This window comes from Erinaceus europaeus, chromosome 8 (genome assembly GCF_950295315.1).
Source record: "Erinaceus europaeus chromosome 8, mEriEur2.1, whole genome shotgun sequence".
In the NCBI taxonomy this organism is placed as follows: domain Eukaryota; kingdom Metazoa; phylum Chordata; class Mammalia; order Eulipotyphla; family Erinaceidae; genus Erinaceus; species Erinaceus europaeus.
The window spans coordinates 123,710,451-123,726,364 of NC_080169.1; positions in this window are offsets into that span (position 1 = coordinate 123,710,451).

Below are 15,914 nucleotides of genomic sequence, written 5' to 3' on the forward strand. Positions count from 1 at the left end.
CTCTGGCTCCCCAGCGATGGAACATAGCGGCGCACCGGCCATGGCCTGTTCGATAGCAATTGAGGAGGGCCCGATCATAACGTGCCAGGTCAAAGCCGGGTTGACGCTCGCAGGGGTCTGTGATGAGGTGTTTGTTCTTGACCTCAGCTGACTGCCAACTCTGTTTCCAAGAGTCTGGAACAGAGAAGGTCAGTGTAGGCATAGGGGACCAGATTGGGTGACGAGACGTCAAGCGTTGGACAGGGTGGGTGAAGATATCCGAGTATATTGGCAGGTCCGGTCGAGCGTAGACGTGGGAAATGAACTTAGATGATGCCGCATCCCGACGAATATCTGGCGGGGCGATGTTGCTAAGAACTGGCAGCCATGGAACCGGGGTGGAACGGATGGTTCCAGAAATTATCCTCATGGAGGAATATAATTTGGAATCGACCAAGTGGACATGGGGGCTACGGAACCATCCTGGGGCACAGCATTCTGCAGTGGAATAGCATAACGCCAGAGATGATGATCGTAGTGTGGCAGCGCTCGCGTCCCATGAGGAGCTGGCCAGTCTTGCAATGATGTTATTCCTCGCGCCCACCTTTGCTGCAGTTTTTATGAGATGTTCGTGAAATGACAGAGTGCGATCTAGAGTAACGCCAAGATAGACTGGCTGGGCTTCATGCCAGATTCTCGTATCGCCAAGCTGCACATTAAGCTCACGTGAGGCCGAGGCATGGTGTAGATGGAAAACAGATGATGCCGTTTTTGCAGTGCTAGGGATTAGTCGCCATTTTTTACAGTAATCAGATATCAGAGACATGTCTTTCGTGAGTGTTTCCTCGAGGATGTCGAACTTGGATGCCTGAGTTGCACAGCAGATGTCATCGGCGTAGATGAACTTCCTTGAAGAAGTTTCTGGGAAGTCATTGATGTAAATATTAAATAGCGTAGGAGCCAGAACAGAGCCCTGGGGGAGGCCACTTGAGACAAGTCTCCATCTGCTAGACTTGTCACCCAGATGCACCCGGAATCTTCTGTTTTGGAGAAGAAACGATATAGTGTTGGCCACCCATGGAGGCAGGCATCTTGAGATCTTGACTAGGAGACCACGAGCTGACACTGAGCCCTGGCGACAACCCTGGAGGCAAAAAATAAATAAATAAAATAGGAAAAAAAATAAAAGGACAGAGAAACCCAGTAATCCCACTTCTTTTTTTTTTTGATTAGTAATTTCATATTAATTTACAAAATTATAAGATAAAAGGAGCATAACTCCACACCACCCCCACCCCAGACTTCTGTGTCCTATCCCCTCCACTGGAAACTGCAGTGGTTCTCTCAAGGTCACAGATAGGGGCTGACTATTCCTTCTTTTTTAAAAAAATATTTATTTATTTTCCCTTTTGTTGCCCTCTTTTCTATTGTTGTAGTCATTATTGTTGTTGTTATTGATGTTGTCGTTGTTGGATAGGACAGAAAGAAATGGAGAGAGGAGGGGAAGACAGAGAGAGGGAGAGAAAGACAGACACCTGCAGACCTGCTTCACCGCCTGGGAAGCGACTCCCCTGCAGGTGGGGAGCTGGGGGCTCGAACTGGGGTCCTTCTCTAGTCCTTGCGCTTTAAGCCACATGCGCTTAACCTGCTTTGCTACCGCCCGACTCCCTGTTACTTCTATAGCCATATATATATATTTGCCCCCCTTTTGCCTCCAGGGTTATGGCTGGGGCTCGGTGCCTGCACTGTGAATCCACTGCTCCTGGAGGTCACTGGTTTCCCATTTTATGGGATAGAACAGAGAGAAATGGAGAGGGGAGCGGGAGATAGAGAGGGAGAGAGACAGAGAGACGCCTGCAGACCTGCTTCACCGCTTGCGAAGTTTCCTTCCTGCAGGTGGGGTGCCAGGGGCATCCTTCCCTAACATGCCTCCCCCTCTGGGGGTATGCCCACTTCCTCAGAGATGTTCTTGTGCACAGAGGGAAGAAAGTCTGGGTGGAAGTGGAGGTGGAGAGGGCTTCAAGTGGAAGTGATGAGACTCTCCCCCAAACAAAAAGGGGGGAGGTGAGGCAGCTTTGTCCTGAAGTGACCCCCACCTTCCTCAGGCTTGGCTGACACCTCCCTGTGCTGCCACCTCCTCCATGAAGTCCTCCGTGTGAATTGTCTGGAAAGGCCCAGACACTTGAGCCAGTGTCCTGCCTGAAGTCTCTGCCAGGCACGTCCTGTGCCCTGACTGTGTCTTGCTTGCTGGTTGGCCATGTCCCTGCCCCCGGCACATGGGTGTCAGCTCCAGCAGGGCTGCAGGTCTGGGTCAGGCTCAGGCCGGGGGCCACTGCTCACCAGAACCACCCACAGGACTCACGTCCCCTTCTGTACCATGGCCTGGCCCCTGTGGCCATTGCAGCCTTTAGTTTTTATTTATTTATTTTTATTTTATTGGTGATTTAATAGACTGACAAGATGATGGGATAAGAGGGGGACAATTCCACATAGTCCCACCTCCAGAGTTCCCTGTCTCCTCCCTTCCATTGGAAGCCTCCCTATTCTTCATCCCTCTGGGATAAATATTTATCCATTTTTTTCCTATGGTCCTACATAACTTCCCTTCTAACTCACACCCACTACTTCTGAGTTTCCTCCCCCCACCCCTTCGTCAGGGGAGCCGGCTGCTTGGCGGCTGGGCTCTGGGTCCTGTTTGCGGCCTGAGGACCAGGGTCACCGGCAGGCATGGGGGTGTCAGGGGCAGGGCGGCCCCCCCAAAGCTGGGAGATTTTTGACAACTAGGGTCATGGCAGTGGGTGCTCCCCTAAATAAATTCATTTTAAGTTGAAATGTTTTCTTTTTAACTTTTAAAAACATTTTCTTTTTTAACTAATTTATTTTCCTTTTTGTTGCCCTTGTCTTTTTATTATTATTAATTTTGTTGTAGTTATTATTGCTGTTGTTCTTGATGTCATTGTTGGCTAGGACAGAGAGAAATGGAGAGAGGAGGGGAAGACAGAGAGGGGGAGAGAAAGACAGACACCTGCAGACCTGCTTCACTGCCTGTGAAGTGACTCCCCTGCAGGTGGGGAGCCGGGGCTCGAATCGGGATCCTTATGCCGGTCCTTGTGCTTTGTGCCAGGTGCGCTTAACCTGCTGCGCTACCGCCCGACTCCCAAGTTTAATATGTTTTATGAGGGAAGTAATAGTTGATAAAACAGTTGTCACAGGGGTAAAAGCTTCTTCTGCCTGCTGGGTGTCTGCACTCCGCTCCAGCCCTGAGGCCCCTCAGGGACTCACACCCCCTCCCTGTGCCAGCGCCCCTGCTGGCCTGGGGCTTTCTATCTTGTTTTGCTTCTACGACTCATTGGACTCTGCAGAAGTCATCGGGCTTTACATTTTCAATTATAATTACTGTAGAAAAAAACAAAGACGGTTACATTAATTCAGTATTTTTCAGCACACTGGCTTCTTAAAATTTAAAATGCTCTATTTTAATGAGCTAAATACAGAGAAGGGAGAGAGGGGAAAGGGAGAGAGGGAAGGAAGGAGGGTGGAAGAGAGAGAGAGAGAGAGAGAGAGAGATGGAACAGCACTGCTCAGCTCTGGCATGTGGTGTGGCTGGGGATTGAACCTGGGACTTTGTAGCCTCAGACTTGAAAGTCTATCCATTATGCTATCTCCCCAGACTCCCCTCATGTCAAATTTAAATGCGTAAGTTTAAGCTTGGGATTTACGGTCAACAGTCTTTGCATACAACAGACCCTTCTTAAAGTCACATCTCCACTCACAGGTGACACCTGCAGCTAGCTCCTTGCTGTTATGCATAGAACCGTTTCTCAAGGATTTGGGAAAATCGACATAGTGTGAAGCTCAACGTTATCCCACGCCTTAAGCACTGGAGGCAGGCGGTAGTGCACCTGGTTAAGCGCACACACAACAATGTGCAAGGACCCGGGTTCAAGCCCCTGGTCCCCACCTGCAGGGGAGGAAGCTTCATGAGTGGTGGAGCAGGGCTGCAGGTGTCTTTCTCTCTCCCTCTCTACCCCCTCCTACCCTCTCAATTTCTGTCTCTCTCCAATGGTAAATAATTTATTAAAAAATCTTAAAAAAAAAAAAAAGGCTTGCATTGCTGGATTATGAAGTGCAAAAGGTAAAGCAGGTAAGAAAAAATTCCTCCTTGTTCAAAAAAATAATAGTTGCCTGGCAGATTGGAACTTTGATGATTTCTTTTCTTTCCATTTTCACTTGATAGGACAGAGAGAAATTGAGAGTGGAGGGGACACAGAGAGAGGGAGAGAAAGGTAGACAGAAGCAGACCTGCCTCACTGCTCATGAAGCGTCCCCTCTGCAGGTGGGAGACGGGGGCTTGAACCCGGGTACTTGTGTGGGTCCTCACACTTCACACTATGTGCTCTCAGTAGGGTGTGTCGCTACCGGTCCTTGAGCACAGTGATAGGTGCACCGAGCCAGGTGTGCCGCCACCTGCCCCTGTAGCTTGGGGCCTCACGTAAACCCTTTGTTAGACCTTGGTGAAGGCCAAGGGTACGAGGCAGAAACGGACTGGAGTTCGTTTATCATCGCCACCAAGGTTGTCGCCAAGCTTCAGCGCTTGCAGGACAGATCCACTGCTCCACTTTTGCCTTTTTTCTTTTCCTTCATTTGATAAGACAGCGAGAGATTGAGAGGGGGAGGTGGAGCTAGAAAGGAAGAGAGACAGACAGAGAGATACCGACAGCCCTGCTTCACTGCTCCTGAAGCTTTTCTCTGCAGTTAAAGCGCACTTAACTGGGTGCACCACTGCCTGACCGTCCTGGGGTATTATTTTTATTATTATCACCATTATTATTTCACTAGAACCCATGACACTTAAAATGGCATTAATCAAGTCAGAAACTACTACGCCCCTACTGGTTTAAAGAGATTGAAATGTGGGCGGGGGGGGGGGGGAAGGAGTCGGGCGGTAGCGCAGCGGGTTAAGCGCACGTGGCGCGAAGCTCAAGGACCCGATTAAGGATCCCGGTTCGAGCCCCCGGCTCCCCACCTGCTGGGGAGTTGCTTCACAGGCGGTGAAGCAGGTCTGCAGGTGTCTGTCTTTCTCTCCTCCTCTCTTGACTTCTCTATTCTGTTCAACAACAACAACAGCAATAGCAACAATAACAACAACAACAAGGGCAACAAAATGGAAAAAACGGCTTCCAGGAGCAGTGGATTTGTGGTGCAAGCGCCGAGCCCCGGCAATAACTCTGGAGGCAAAAAAAAAAAAAAAAAAGATTGAAATCTACTAGAGCCTGGTTGCTCACTTTCTTCCCCCCTTGACATCAGGCTGGAGAGGCCAGTGGTCCAGCGCGAAGCCACACTTACTCTCGGGGGACAGAAAGCCCGCATCTGAATGTGAAGCACGTCAGGAAGAAAAAACAAAACCCTGCTTATGTCGTCACTGCTGTGAGCCTGACACACAGGGGCCGCTGAACTCCTCGCAGTGACCACACAGCAACCCAGGGAGCTTCTGTGAGCACCCGCCTCCCGGGGGCCCTGCTCCTGGCGCCTGGCTTCCACTGATGGAATCTGACCTGCTCTGCCTTCCTCCTGGGTACCAGCGCTCGCTCGGGGGCTGAGCTCCCCTGATGCTGAGGGGAGGAGGCCGCACCAGCTCAGACTCAGAAGAGTCCCCCTGGGATCTGCTGGGGCTGGCGCGGGGGGTTGGGGGGGACACAGCAGGTGAGGCCTCAGTGGGCTCCTCAGTGGGCAGGTCTGCTGGGGTGTTCCCTCCCTCCTGGCCCTTCTTTTTCTCTTTTCTTTTAATTTATTAATTTATTCCCTTTTGTTGCCCTTGCTGTTGTAGCCTTGTTGTGGTTATTATTGTTATTGATGTCGTCGTTGTTGGATAGGACAGAGAGAAATGGAGAGAGGAGGGGAAGACAGAGAGGGGGGGAGAAAGACAGACACCTGCAGACCTGCTTCACCGCCTGGGAAGCGACTCCCCTGCAGGTGGGGAGCCGGGGGCTCGAACCGGGATCCTCACGCCGGTCCTTGAGCTTTGCGCCACGTGCGCTTAACCCGCGGCCCTACCGCCCGACCCCCCTTGTTCTCTTCTCTTTACTTTCTTACCTTCCTTCCTTTTAAAATATTTTATTTGCTTAATTTTAATGTGAAAGAGGGATACAGAGAGTGAGACAGAGGTCACAGTCCTGCTCAGCTCTGGTTGATGGTGGTCTGGTGATTGAACCTGAGACCTCAGAGCGTCCGGCATGGGAGTCTTCTGCATAGTCACGATGTGATCTCCCCAGCCCTTACGTTTTTTATTAGTGATTTAAGTCACAAAAATTATAAGACGGCAGGAGTATAATTCACACTGCTCCCACCCTCAGAATTCTGTGTCCCCATCCCCTCCACTGGAAACTGCAGTGGTTCTCCCAAGCTCACAGGTGTGGGCTGACTATTCTTTCTTTTTTATTTCTTTATTTTGCCTCCAGGGTTATTGCTGGGGCTCGGTGCCTGCACCACAGATCCACTGTTCCTGGAGGCTATTTTTCCCCCTTTTTGTTGCCCTTGTTGTTTTATCGTTGTTGTGTTTATTACTGTTGTTGATACAGCTGTTGTTGTTGTTGTTGGTTAGGACAGAGAGAAATGGAGAGAGGAGGGGAAGACAGAGAGGGGGAGAGAAAGACAGACACCTGCGGACCTGCTTCACCGCCTGTGAAGTGACTCCCCTGCAGGTGGGGAGCCGGGGGCTCGAACCGGGATCCTTATGCTGTTCCTTGTGCTTCGTGCCATGTGTGCTTAACCCACTGCGCTACCGCCTGAACCCTGGCTGACTATTATTTCCATAACTCTATATTTATGTATATTTATCCATTTTTTGCCTATGGTCCTACATCCCTTCCCTTCTAACTCACACCCACTACTTCTGAGTCTCTTTTTTTTTTTTTCCCCTTCCTTTGTCAGGGGAGCCAGGTGCTTGGCGGCTGGGCTCTGGGTCCTGTTTGTGGCCTGAGGACCAGGGACACCGGCAGGCATGGGGGTGTCTGGGGCAGGGCAGCCTCCCAAAGCTGGGAGATTTTTGACAACTGAGGCCACGGCGTTGGGTGCTCTGGTTCTCTCCCCTAAATTCATTTTGTTTTAAGTTTTAAATGTTTTATGAGGAAAATAGTGGCTTATAAAACAGTTGTCATAGGGGTAAAAGAAAAAAATCTTGCTCATCATCATTAAATTACTGGGGGAAGAAAAAAGGCACCGGATGTAGACACAGCAGGCTCGGCTGCTGTCTGGCGGCTGGGAGCACACGGGCCCCTCACAGGTGCAGCCGCGGCCCTGGACTCTGCACTGAGGGGGAAAAGCAGAAGTCAAAGTCCGGGACCCAGAGGTCTGGACCTGAGACTCTCACATCTGTTCCCTAGAGGGGGACGGTCACCACAGGAAGTCCTAGCATCTAGGGACCTGTCAGCTCAGAACAAGCTCAGAAGTGACAGGCCCCCGAGACCCCGAGACCCCACCAATCTTGATTCCTGCTTCTTCTCACAGCCCTGCTGTTGTGTCTACGGACCCCGTGTCTGCCTTGAAGCCGAGTTTGAGCTCCACACTCAGGCCTGTGGACTTGGCAGCCTGGGGCCCATTGTGTGAGGCTATGTGCCAGAAGAGCTGACGGGGAAATAGGAAGGAGAGAATAAAGCAGGTCTCCCTCGAGGGGCAGAGCAGGCTGAGCATCCTCCCTGCAGAGAGTGGGGAGTCCCCGCCATTCTGCTCTGCAGGGAGGGCAGGGCCTGGAGAGGCCGCAGGACTTGTGCTGACGTTCCTGAGGGCAGTGAGCAGTGATGGTGCAGAGAGGGGTCTGTGAGAGGTCTGGGCCCCTCTCGTCTGTGTGGGAACCTCAGGACCCCTGACTAGGCCCCGGGTGATGGGGTGGCCCGGGAGTGACCCAAAGGGCCATCGTTAAAGTGAGCCGGTCTCTTGCCCTTATCCAGCTTTTGGAGTCCTTACTTTTTCTGACAACGGGTCCTGACATGAGAGCAGCCTAGAATGTTCCAGCTGTGCCCATGGACTGCGAGCTCAGACTGACAGGGACTCAGAGGCCACACGGGCTGCTGTGCTGATGGGAACAGACACAGGCCCTGGGTCAGACCAGTGGGGTTTACAGTTAATGGTATTTATAGACTTTCTTCGATCTTGGGAGCCACTCTCTGCCCTGATCCAGCTTTCTAGTCCTGTTCTCTCACTCACTTACTCTCTCTTTAAAATTTTTTTTTTTTAATTTATTTATTGGGAGTTGGGCGGTAGCGCAGCGGGTTAAGCGCACGTGGTGCAAAGCATAAAGACCAACTAAGGATCCCGGTTCGAGTCCCTGGCTCCCCACCTGCAGGGGAGTCCCTTCACAGGCGGTGAAGCAGGTCTGCAGGTGTCTGTCTTTCTCTCCCGCTCTCTGTCTTCCCCTCCTCTCTCCATTTCTCTCTGTCCTATCCAACAACAACGGCATCAATAAGAATAACTACAACAATAAAACAACAAGAATAACAAAAGGGAATAAATAAATAAATATAAAAATTATTTATTTATTAGTGGGTGGAGACAGAGAGAAACTGAGAGTGGAGAGAGACAGAGAGACACCTGCAGCCCTGCCTCACTACTCGTGAAGATTTCCCCCTGCAGGGGGCTTGAACCTGGGTCCTTGGGCACTATGTGTGCTCTTAACCAGATGTGTCACCACCTAGTCCCTCTAGTCTGTTCCCAACTCTGACACCAACTCCCCAGACAACACTTTCTGTGCACCTGCATGTTAGCTGTCAGGCACAGGCAAAAATTACTGAAGTCATGGGCCCCTTGGAACAGACCTAAAATAGACTTCCTGTCCTCTCGTTACCCGATGATCCTTATCGTCTCCTGCGATATTGCTACGCTTTGGTTCCTTATTGTGCAAATACATTGTTTTATATCTTGCCACTTTTCAGCCACCAAGCTGCAGATGCCACCATGACGCCACCCTGACTTCCCTGGGCAGACGCTCTCACCCATGTGTCCTGGAGCCTCCCCTCCCCAGAGCCCTGCCCCACTAGGGACAGACAGACACAGGCTGGGGGTGTGGATCCACCTGCCAACACCCATGTCCAGCGGAGAAGCAATGACAGAAGCCAGACCTCCCACCTTCTGCTCCCCATAGAGAATTTGGGTCCAGACTCCCAGAGGGGGAGACATGTCAGGGGAAGAGGACCAGAGGTGCTGAGAGAGGAGAGACCCCACAGCCCTGCCCACCCTCCATGGGCTCCCTGGGTGCTGTGCCTGGTGCTGAGAGAGGAGACACCCCACAGTCCTGCCCACCCTCCATGGGCTCCCTGGGTGCTGTGCAGGGTGCTGAGAGAGGAGAGACCCCACAGCCCTGCCACCCTCCATGGGCTCCCTGGGTGCTGTGCAGGGTGCTGAGAGAGGAGAGACCCCACAGCCCTGCCCACCCTCCATGGGCTCCCTGGGTGCTGTGCAGGGTGCTGAGAGAGGAGACACCCCACAGCCCTGCCCACCCTCCATGGGCTCCCTGGGTGCTGTGCCTGGTGCTGGGAGAGGAGACACCCCACAGCCCTGCCCACCCTCCATGGGCTCCCTGGGTGCTGTGCCTGGTGCTGGGAGAGGAGACACCCCACAGCCCTGCCCACCCTCCATGGGCTCCCTGGGTGCTGTGCCTGGTGCTGAGAGAGGAGAGAACCCACAGCCCTGCCCACCCTCCATGGGCTCCCTGGGTGCTGTGCAGGGTGCTGAGAGAGGAGAGAACCCACAGCCCTGCCCACCCTCCATGGGCTCCCTGGTACTGTGCCTGGTGCTGAGAGAGGAGACACCCCACAGCCCTGCCCACCCTCCATGGGCTCCCTGGGTGCTGTGCAGGGTGCTGAGAGAGGAGAGAACCCACAGCCCTGCCCACCCTCCATGGGCTCCCTGGTACTGTGCCTGGTGCTGAGAGAGGAGACACCCCACAGCCCTGCCCACCCTCCATGGGCTCCCTGGGTGCTGTGCAGGGTGCTGAGAGAGGAGAGACCCCACAGCCCTGCCCACCCTCCATGGGCTCCCTGGGTGCTGCGCCTGGTGAGGAGGCTTGATTAGGCACCCCAGTCCTGATAAGGAGTGCATTTCATGTGACAAGCTCTTATTACTTGAATTTTTTTTCGTAGTGAGGACAAGCTGCTTTCCTGGCCTCTGACATGCCGAGCTCAGAAGGATGCCCCAGATTAAATGCGGACTGAGTTGTCAGCTCCTGACCAGCAATATCCCTTCAGTCTGTGGGTCTGGTCCCTACTGAGCTCACAGGAAGACATGTGGAATCTGCCTACGAGGCAGGCAGCCCTGTGCTCACAGCTGCCTTGTTCACAGCAGCCGGAGAGTGGACGCAGCCTGGATGCCCATCCACAGGGGACTGGATGGAGAAGTTATGAGATACGGGCTTCATGGAATACTACTCTGCCATCAAAAAGATGATACTGTGTCCTTTGGGACACAAAATGGACGGAACTGGAGAGGTGATGGTGCTTAGTGAAATCAGTAATGAAACGAAAGACAAAACGACCAGACGGTCTCACCTGTGTGGGGTCTAGAGAACGGACACACATGGACTCAAAGAAAAACAAACAACAGAGCCGGGAGCAAAGTGTCTGGGACCAGTGAGGACGCTGGTGGCTGTCTGGGAGGTGGGCGGGGGACACACCTGTGTGGGGTGGTGGTTGGAACGTGATCCCCCCCAACCCCCTTTTTCTGCCACGAGGTCAGCGATGGAGAGTTGTGCCAGCACTAGGAATCCACTGCTCTTGGCATATTGGACAGGACAGAGAGAAACTGGGAGGGGAAAAGGGAGACAGGGAGCGAGAGACACCTGCAGCCCTGCTTCACACCTTGCGACGCTTCCCCCCTGCAGGAGGGGGGTGGGGCCTCGAACCGGGAACTTTGTGCCAGGTAGGTCATGTGTGTGTGCTTAACCAGGTGCAGCACTGGCCGGCTTCCTCACCTTACAGCTTTGCGGCCCACAATGAATCAGAAATAAATGGCTTGAGAAAAGAAAGAAAGGAGGAGACACACACACACACACACACACACACACACACACACACACACGGGGGGGGGGGGGAGACAGGACACAACTTCTCCAGGGACAGCAGCTCCAGACAGCCAGCACGGTGAACACACTGCAACAGGTGCCTTGTGCCAGCTGCGTCCCAGCCTGGGCCCACCTCGGGGTGCTCAGTGCCCGGTGAGTCTCTCGGGGCAGGTGGGGGTGTGGGAGCAGGTGCAGGGCAGCTGACAGGCGCAGGAGGCCCTTGGGGCGGGGGCGTCTGAGGGGCTGAGGCTCAGGCTTTTGTTACAGTCAGACTCGCCAGCCCCCCTGGGTGACAGACTCCTCAGCAGGGTCCTCAGGGGACCTGCAGTCACAGGGGCCCTCCCCCAGTTACTGCTGCTCCTCCCCCCCCAGGACCCACCGCCCACGGGCAGCTCCACTGGGGCTGAAGCCTGCGGCTCAGCTTAGAAGGCGTCTCTTTCACACAGCGTTTTGCTCTGCTTCACAAGTTATCATTTTATTGTGGTTGTTTATTTTTTAATATTTTAAATTAACTTTACTTACTGGATAGAGACAGCCAGCAATCAAGAAGGGAGGGAGAGATAAGAGAGGGAGAGAGACAGGGAGACATCTGCAGCCCTGCCTTACCACTTGCAAAACTTACCCGTCTGCAGGTGGGGACTGGGGGCTCAAACCTGGGTCCTTGGCAATGTAGCATGTGTGTTCAACCAGGTGTGCCACCTGCTGGCCCCAAGATATTATTATTATTACTACTATTATTACTACTACCAGAGCACTGCTTAGCTCTGGCTTATAGTAGTGGTGGGGATTGAACCTGGTGCTTTGGAGTCTCAGGCATGAGAGTCTTTTTGCAGAACCATTATGCTATCTACCCAACCTGAACGAGCCATTTCCCCCCCTTTTGTTATCCTGATTGTTCTTTTTTACCATTGTTGTGGTCATTATTATCGTTATTATTGATGTCGTTGTTGGCTAGGACAGAGAGAAATGGAGAGAGGTGGGGAAGACAGAGAGAGAGGGGGAGAGAGAGACAGACACCTGCAGACCTGCTTCACCGCCTGTGAAGCGACTCCCCTGCAGGTGGGGAGCCGGGGTTCGAACCGGGATCCTTATGCCGGTCCCTGCGCTTTGCGCCACGCACGCTTAACCCGCTGCACCACCGCCCGACCCCCTACCCGAACCATTTTATTTTAAAGTTGCCACCAGGGTTGTCACTGGGGCTCGGTGCTGGCCATACAAACCCACTGTTCCTGGGGACACTTTTCCCTTTTTTAAAATCTTTTCTTTTGACAGAGAGAAACTGCGAGGGAAGGGGGAGAAAGGGAGAGAGGCAGAGAGACGCCTGCAGCCCTGCTTCACCACTCGTGAAGCTTCCCCCCCTGCAGGTGGGGACCAGGGGGCTTGAACTCGGGTCCTTGCACAGGGCAAAGGGCACTCAGCCAGGTGCACCACCCCCACCTGGCCTCTCTCTCTCTCTCTCTCGTTTTTTTTCCTTCTTTGATAGGAAAGAGAGAAACAGGGGGCGGGAGAGAGGGAGAGGCAGCATCCCTGCACACCTGCTTCTCTGCTTGTGCAGATGGGTACGAGGGTTGGGGCTTGAACCCAGGTCCTTGTGTGTGGTGATGTGTGAGCTGCCAGGTGCTTCACTGTCCGGCCCCCCGTCCTTATTCTGTCTCTCGGGCGCATTCGCGATTCCGCCACTCCCGGGTGGGCGTTTTCTACCTTTTTTTTTTTTTTTTAAATAGTGCATGAGAGACCACAGCACAGGACGTGCCCTCACGCGGTGGCCCTCCCGTGTGGCGCCGTGTGGGCGTGTGTGCGTCCTGAGAAGCTACCTGGCGCCTCAGGAGCAGGAGTCTGACAAGGACACCTGGCCCGTCCTCCTGGCTGCCTCGGGAAGGGCGGGGCTGGATGGCCACTTGGCAGCGGGGTGGCAGCCGCTGGCTTTTCTGTCCTTGGTCCAATCGGCCTGCTGGGGAGAGGAGGAGATACGGGGTCTTTGGAGCCAAGCCACGTGCAGGTACCAGAAAGTGAACACATGATCCACCAGGAGAGGAACGAGTGGCCCAAGATTCCATTCCACTCGGTGAGTGAGGGGAGTGGGGTGGGGCTGACCCCGGAGAAGCCGAGGGCTCTGTGCTCTCCTCTTTTTATAATTTGATTTTTATGTTTTAATTGAATTAATTGATTTATTATTGCACAAAGACAGAAACTGAGAGGGGAGGTAAAAAGGGAGAGAGGCAGAGAGACGCCTGCAGCCCTGCCTCACCACTCGTGAAGCTTTCCCCCTGCAGGTGGGGACCAGGGGCTTGAACCCGGGTCCTTGGGCACTGTACTGTGTGTGCTTAGCCAGGTGCACCACTATCTGCCCTCTACCCTGGGTGTGTTTTTAGAGGACCACGGGGTCAGAGATCAAACTAGGTCCCCACAAAGTCAGAACAGACTGGCCCAGCACAATCCTTCCTGCAGGACAGAAGTGATCTACACCCCATTTTAAGTTTGGCGTTAAGGAACGTGGAAAGAGTTTGACTTCAGAAAATGTAAATACCCGGCTCCCCACCTGCAGGGGAGTCGCTTCCCAGGCGGTGAGGCAGGTCTGCAGGTGTCTGTCTTTCTCTCCCCCTCTCTCCATTTCTCTCTGTCCTATCCAACAACAATAAAAACAACAAGGGCAACAAAAGGAAATAAATATCTTTTAAAAAAGAAAATGTAAGTAAGTGTATTCACGTAAAAACTCTTACAGCACCAGCTTCGGAACTGTCACAAGTGGATTAGAATGCTGATTAAACTAAAACAACAAAAAGAAAGAAAAGAGACCTGGAGCTGAGTGAGCGGCACGCAGTCAGCTCAGACTCAAGCGACACTCTTTCTACAAGGCTCGGGTTACGTGGTCACCTGTCCCTCGGAAGAGAAATCCCATTTTCATTTCTTATATTTTATTTATATTAGCTGGAACACGTCACTATTAACTCAAACATCTATCCACTGCAGATGCACAAACGTGAACGCACTTTTTTTAAAAAAAAAAAAAAACCTTTATCAGTGAAGAGGCAGAAACTTTTTTTTCTTGGAATTTTTTTTTTTAATTGTTGATGTCGTTGTTGTTGGATAGGAAAGAGAGAAATGGAGAGAGGAGGGGAAGTCAGAGGGGGAGAGAAAGAAAGACACCTGCAGGCAGACCTGCTTCACCGCCTGGGAAGCGACTCCCCTGCAGGTGGGGAGCCGGGGGCTTGAACCGGGGTCCCTGCGCTTCACGCCACCACCTGCGCTTAACCAGCTGCGCTACCGCCCGACTCCCGTGAATGCACCATTAGGGCTGACACTGAATGAACGGGAAGATGGCGTCAAAGTCCTCACGGCAACGCTCAGCATCTCCCTTGACTGCGACGTGGGCATTCACCGCGGGCTCCTGTGCAGACCTGCAAATACCTGACGGGGTTTGGGTCGACTCATGTCAATGTGAGGCTACAGACGCAATGTAACATATCAGGCTAGGGATATTCTTTAAAGTAATTTTTTTTTTCACTAGTAATTTAGTAATGATGAACAGGATTGTAAGATCACAGGGGGACAACCCCACACAGTTCCCATCACCAGAGTCCCTGTCCCATCCCCTCCATTGGAAGCTTCCCTGTTCTTTATCCCTCTGGGAGTCTGGACCCAGATTCTTTATGGGGAGCAGAAGGAGGGAGTTGTGGCTTCTGTCATTGCTTCTCCGCTGGACATGGGTGTTGGCAGGTGGATCCACACCCCCAGCCTGTGTCTGACACAGTCTGTCCCTAGTGGGGCAGGACTCTGGGGAGGGGAGGCTCCAGGACACATGGGTGAGGGCGTCTGTCCAGGGAAAAACGCAAAGGTAGGAACAGAGCAGATGAAGGCAGAGGGTCAACCAGACCATCACCCTAGTGCATGTGATGGTGGGGCTTGAACACGGGACCCCACGCTCGAGTCTACTGCACCACCACCACCTGCAGTGTCTGACACGCCAACCCCACGTGGGCCTGCAGCTCCCTCGCCCGCCTGCCTGCCCTGTGCTCACAGCACCTTGCTCAGTGCCCAGAACACCATGGCTGTGTTGCCACCGCCGTCTCCTTGAGGAACAGAGAGCAGGGGGTGGGGCGACCACATAAGGGTTATGGAAAACACATTCACAACTCCGCTCTGAGGCCCCAGCTTCGGTTCTCAGCCAGAGCTAAGCAGGGCTCTGGTGGTCCTCTCCCTCTGACTGTAGCTCTCGCAGTAAAATGATGAAAAATTATTTGTACTTATTTTGGGTAGAAACAGAAATTAAGAGGTATAGGTGAGACAGACAGACACACACACACACACACACACACACACACACAGAACTGCAGCTCTCATGAAACTTCCCCTCTGTAGGTAGGAAGTGGGGGCTTGAACCCAGGTCCCTGTGCACTGTAATGTGTGAGCTCAACCAGCTGCACCGTGGCCTGGACCCCATAAAAAACGCAACCAGGGTTACTCCTGGGGTTCACTGCCTGCACGACACACCCACTGCTCCCCGCGGTCATTTCCCGCTTTTGATGGGATTGAGAGGGAAGGGACAGGCAGAAAGCGGTGGGGACGTGCAGTGCGGCTCCACTGCTGGTGAAGCCTCCCCCCTGCAGGTGGGAGTCGGGGTTTCAGCCTGGGTCTTTGTGCGGGTAATGTGTGACTCAGACGGGTGTAACACTGCCTGGCCCTTGTCACCTGCCCCTTTTTCAACATTTCTGCACCTTGGTCATAGATGCACTGAGGAAGCACAGGGCAGATAATTAAAAATCTAGCAGAATAATCCCTGTGTGCTGTGCATGGTGCTGAGAGAGGAGACACCCCACAGCCCTGCCCACCCTCCATGGGCTCCCTGGGTGCTGTGCAGGGTGCTGAGAGAGGAGAGACCCCACAG